The sequence below is a fragment of the Eleutherodactylus coqui genome, chromosome 1 (genome assembly GCF_035609145.1).
Source record: "Eleutherodactylus coqui strain aEleCoq1 chromosome 1, aEleCoq1.hap1, whole genome shotgun sequence".
Classification (NCBI taxonomy): domain Eukaryota; kingdom Metazoa; phylum Chordata; class Amphibia; order Anura; family Eleutherodactylidae; genus Eleutherodactylus; species Eleutherodactylus coqui.
The window spans coordinates 88,158,095-88,163,824 of record NC_089837.1 but is presented as its reverse complement, the minus strand read 5'-3'; positions in this window follow the sequence as shown (position 1 = coordinate 88,163,824).

Genomic DNA, 5,730 nt, shown 5'->3' with positions numbered 1-5,730 from the left:
AGGTATGAAGTTTGTAATACAGGGAGGGCCTCGGGGAGATTAGCCCAGCATCAAAAAAGTCAGTTCCTGTCAAACTCAGGGCTCCTGCACACTTGCGTTTTTCTTGTGCGTTTTTTTCACATGATTGTCAATGGGACTTACTAATGTTAAAAGCGTATCATACAAAAACTGCAAAGCACCAACTTGCGATGCGTTTTTTACATTAGAAATTCCCATTGACAATCGTGTGAAAAAACGCAGCGATATCACGTGAAAAAAATGCGCAAGAAAAATGCAAGTATGCAGGAACCCTCAGGGGAAGTTATAGCTAAGTGGAGCTAAAAGGGTCCGAAGTCCAGTTTTGACCAGTGAGGTCTGGTGCGGGCAAATTCTGGTACCGTCATGTGGCTGATAGAGGAGAGCGCCCTCCAGACACCGTAGGCGGGGTAGTGATGGTGGCCCTGTGCGTTGTGCACCCCAAATTATGGACTGTGTTTATGCTGTACGTTTGCTGTGGTGCTGTGAATAAATGTTGGCAGGCACCAGTTGAAAAGAATATGCATGGGTCTGCAGTCATTTCTGCACATGGGCTGCCCATTTCCAGACCGAGAGGTCAGCAATCTGCAGCCAAGTAAACCCACTAAATGGACATTTAATTCCCTCACACACCTATTTCTGATGGGTTAATCAAGATCTATATATACCCTACTGTTTCCCTCATTCAGGGCCTGAGAAGTAATGTATTGTCCACGGAACAGTTTTCTGATACCATTCTCATCTGGCCTTTGTCTCAGTGGGTTCTACTTCAAGTCATCAAGTGTAGCCTGTAGAGATGAGCGACTATACTCGTTTCAAGTAATTACTCGATCGAGCACCGCGATTTTCGAGTACTTCCGTACTCGGGTGAAAAGATTCGGGGGCCGCCGGGGAGCGGGGGGGAGGCGTAACGGAGTGGGGGGTAGCAGCGGGGAACAGGGGGGAGCCCTCTCTCTCTCCCCCCACTCTCCGCTGCAACCCCCCACTCACCCACGGCGCCCCCCGAATCTTTTCACCCGAGTACGGAAGTACTCGAAAATCGCGGCGCTCGGGCGAAAAAGGGGCGTGGCCGAGTATGCTCGCTCATCTCTAGTAGCCTGTTATGTCTTTAGACTGATAAGTTGCCTAGCCCCTTGGACTGCTAATATCTATAGTTCTCCACAGGGGCATACATAGAGCTCCTGGAGCGTCATAGCTAAACTCTAAATTGTGCCCTCCACCCCCACAAAGAAAATCGAAAAAACGGGTACCTATAAGACAACATACAGCGGCTCAGCTCTGTGTATAGTAGTATACCTCTAAATAGTGCCAAATAATGGTCAGATACCCAGCCAGGACAGAGAAGAAAAATGAAAATGGACCAATCAGAGGAGACATCACTTGTGATCACTGGAGGTAACTGCACTGTTATCACTATCTCTGTGTAGAGCTTGTATGTGACCATCATTTGGTGACTGCATGATTTAGAAGCATTCCACCATCCATACAGCTGAGCCGGTGTATCTGAGCCTCCATGTTATACAAGCAGTCTTACAGGTAGCTGCTATACAAGTGTCTACTACAGCATTTATTTATGACTCAACATCACCCGAGACCTGCACCAAAGAGACAGCAGTAAGGAGCAGGGTCCACGTAGATGTGCTGTTCTGCCGGCCCTGCTGCTGTACTTTATGGTCGGTCTTATATTCTTTGGGTACCTGTGTTTTGACTCCTGTGTTTTAATGGACTCTGTGCATCTCAACACATGTATCAAGCCCTCTTCTCAGTGAATGCAATAGCCCAGTTCCTAGACCGTCATCCTAGTACGAGTGGAATGGCAGTACCCATTGTGGAGTTTGAAGATACCAGGTTTCGAACAGAAGCCAAATTCCTCCAACAGTTAAGCACTGTGGGTGTCCGCACTCCCCCCAGAGACTATTGTCAGTTCCCGGTTAAAACAAAGTTCTCGAGCATCTACAATGTGCACTGTGTCTAAGCATCTCGCCATCGAGGACCTGTTCCCGGTGAGCATCAACCATGTGATCAAGCTTCTTTTGCCAAATATAAAGCCTAGACTCTGTGCCCCGCAGGCCCCCCATAACACCTACCTTTACCCCTTGACCCTACCCTGCGCCCTAATAAGCCCACACTAATGGTCCTGTTAGACAGAATGAGAATCTCATGATTGTCGTTTGCCCGAGCGACGAGCTGATGACATCATCAACCTGCTTAGACTGCAAGATTCTTGTTAAGAATTTTGCAGTTTTTCTTCCCAGTGTCTAAAAAAACTGCCCAATAAGTGAACGAGCCGGCTGAAACTTAACGACACACAAGACCAACAGTTAGACCCTAGTATGCTGCTGATTACATTACCCTCTACTCCCCTCTCTTAATTCCTGCCTTAACTTCTTCCTCCATAACAGCCCAGCTTTTACCTACAGCCCCCTCTTGACCTCTTGGAGCTGCTGGCCATGCACACACCATGTTAACCCTTTCCAATCCCTTATCTATTCTCATTACCCTTAACCCTATTCTTGGGTGCCAACTGCCCTTCCCTGCCCCTTTGACTCTTAGCAGGCTCTCTTTCTGGGGCACTTTAGAGCCCCCTGCAGTGTCCCACAAATTCTTATATACTGATCACATTATTAATTTACTGATAAAATAGAAGTACCCTACCAGTCAAAGTAACAAAGAGAAATATTAGAATAGCAGGCACACATTTTTTTTTTTGGTAGCAGTGCCATATTCCTCACACACTGCTCTACTTTCACAGACTGGCCCACTACTGGTCATGCTGAATGTCTTCTTTCATTTCCTTTTCTTCCAGTAATATTTGCACTGATTTGCAGGGATGTCATAGGACTGCAATGTAGAACACGGTCCTGTGCTGCCCTCTAGTGCCAACTTTAGTACTTACAATTAATACACATACTATAAACCCTTCAGCCATTTAGTTTCGGGCCACACAGCAACTTTTGGCCATGACAGACATTGCACAACCAACACTCGCTGTGTAGCCCTGCAACCTCACCCTCACATTGCAGTGAATGGGGTGACTGTGCGTTGCAGCTTCCTGTGAATGTGGCTCACAGGTGGCAAAGAATCGAAATGGATTTGTTGCAATTGTGGTCCAAATTCAAATGAAATAGTGCAATACAGTGTACTATACCCCTGACAAGCTCAAAGAATTAGCGCCTCTGCCTCCAGCCTATGCTGGGTACATTCCTACTCTCTGTCTGGTCCCGTCCTACAGTATTTCAATTTTGTTCATTTTTACACAACTTTTCCTTAAAGGGGTTGTCCCGCGCCGAAACGGGTCTGTTTTTTTTTCAAACCCCCCCCCCCCGTTCGGCGCAAGACAACCCCGATGCAGGGGTTAAAAAAGATCACCGGACAGCGCTTACCTGAATCCCCGCGCTCCGGTGACTTCTTACTTACCCGGTGAAGATGGCCGCCGGCATCTTCTCCCTCCGTGGACCGCAGGGCTTCTGTGCGGTCCATTGCCGATTCCAGCCTCCTGATTGGCTGGAATCGGCACGTGACGGGGCGGAGCTACACGGAGCTACACGGAGCCCCATTGAGAAGATAAGAAGACCCGGACTGCGCAAGCGCGTCTAATTTGGCCATTAGACGGCAACCATGGAGACGAGGACGCCAGCAACGGAGCAGGTAAGTGAAAAACTTTTTATAACTTCTGTATGGCTCATAATTAATGCACAATGTACATTACAAAGTGCATTAATATGGCCATACAGAAGTGTATAGACCCACTTGCTGCCGCGGGACAACCCCTTTAAGATCACTCAGATTCCCCTATAATCCTCACCCTTCAAATTTGTTTTTTATGAATCCTTGACAACATAATTCAGAGTTTTTTGTGATAAAATATTGCACTTTTTTATGTTTTTGGTCTCTTTTATGTTGTGCAAGGAAAGTAATTATTAACCTCTTAATGACTATCACTTTTTTCTTTTTTTTTTTGGTTTCTCCTCCCTACTTTCCAAAAGTCATAACTTTTTTATATTTTCCCTGACATCGCTGTCTGAGGGCTTGTTTTAGGGGGATGAGTTGTATTTTTTAATGGTACTAATCAATGTTCAGAATTTACCTTCAGTACATATCTAATATAAAAAAGCCTACAGGCTATTTCTTGCACCACACTTTGACCCCTTTGGTGGGCCTTTAGTGGATGATTTTGGTGTCATTAAATTTGTTAGATCTTCACCACTGCTGTAAAATTATAAACTTTGAGGTTGATTGATTGAGTGAGGTGTCAGACCAGCTCAGAGTTGCAATGTTGGGGTGCATTCAGACGACCGTATATCGGCCGGGTATTCACGCTGGCCGATATACGGCGTCTCTCTCTGCAGGGGGAGGAGGCTGGAAGAGCCGGGAGCAGTGCTCTGAGCTCCCGCCCCCTCTCTGCCTTCTCTCCACCCCCTCTCCGCTCCTCTGCACTATTTGCAATGAAAGGGGGTGGGACAGGGTGGGGCTAACTTCCGGGGAATTAGCTCCGCCCCCGTATTGGCACTCCTCATTGAAAATAGGGCAGAGGGGTGGAGAGGAGGCAGAGGGGGGGGCAGGAGCTCAGAGCACTGCTCCCGACTCTTCATTCCGGTGTGAATACCTGGCCGATATACGGTCGTCTAAATGCACCCTTAAGTGTAGCCGCGCTGGTGCTTCAGCACAGACAATTCTGGCATTGCAGTTTTTTTTGCCGATGTTCACCATGCTGGATTTATAATGTGTTATTTTGGTAGATTGGACTTTTACAGACATGGCACTACCAAAATAGTTGTTTTTTTTCTTTTTAGATTTTTTTTTTACTCTAAATATGGGAAGAGGGGAGTTTTTTGAATTTTTTATATAACATTTTTTTTATAAAACTAAAAAACTTCTTTATCCACTCTTTTTTAGTCCCCACAGGAGACTTGAATTTGCGATCATTTGATCACTTATGTCTTATACCAGTGTTTCTCAACTACAGTCCTAAGGGACCCCCAACAGGTCATGTTTTCAAGATTTCCTCAGTGTTGCACAGGTGATGTAATTGTTGTCAGTGCCTCCAAAATTGCTGCAGGTGTTCTTACTATAGGATATCCTGAAAACATGACCTGTTGGGGGTCCCTGAGGACTGGAGTTGGAAAGCACTGTCTTATACCATATACTGCAATACTTCAGTATTGCAGTATATGGTATTTCTACCAGCATTATACTAGGACAGGACACAGCACATTCACATGCATTGGCATGTCCTATTTCTCGTCCGTGAAGTGAAGAAGAATAGGACATGCCGTGAGTTTCTTCACGCAGACCATCTGTCCATGTAAAAAAAAAATCAATGTGCACGTCCTCATAGGACTGTAATGAGGCTGTGTGCTGTCTGTGGAATAACAAACAGCACACGGTCTGTAATACACTAGTGTATGGGGCAGCCTGCCTCTGTTTTGTTGGAATGGTACACACTTTTTTTCTAACAACCTTTTGAGTTATTTTTTTCTTTATCTCAGATATTATTTGTATTATTTGATTAACTTTCTATTCAACAACTGAAACAAAGATTTCTTGGTTCATACCATGTTTTATTATATTTGAAGATTATTGCAAAAAACAAACTTTCTACACTACCTGAGAGGAAAAAAAAGTCATCAGGCATTAGCCTTAGTAAAGGGGAATCTTGGAGAAATGCTTCAAATCCCCCCAAAAAGCAAAGTAAATAAGACTAAAACACAACAC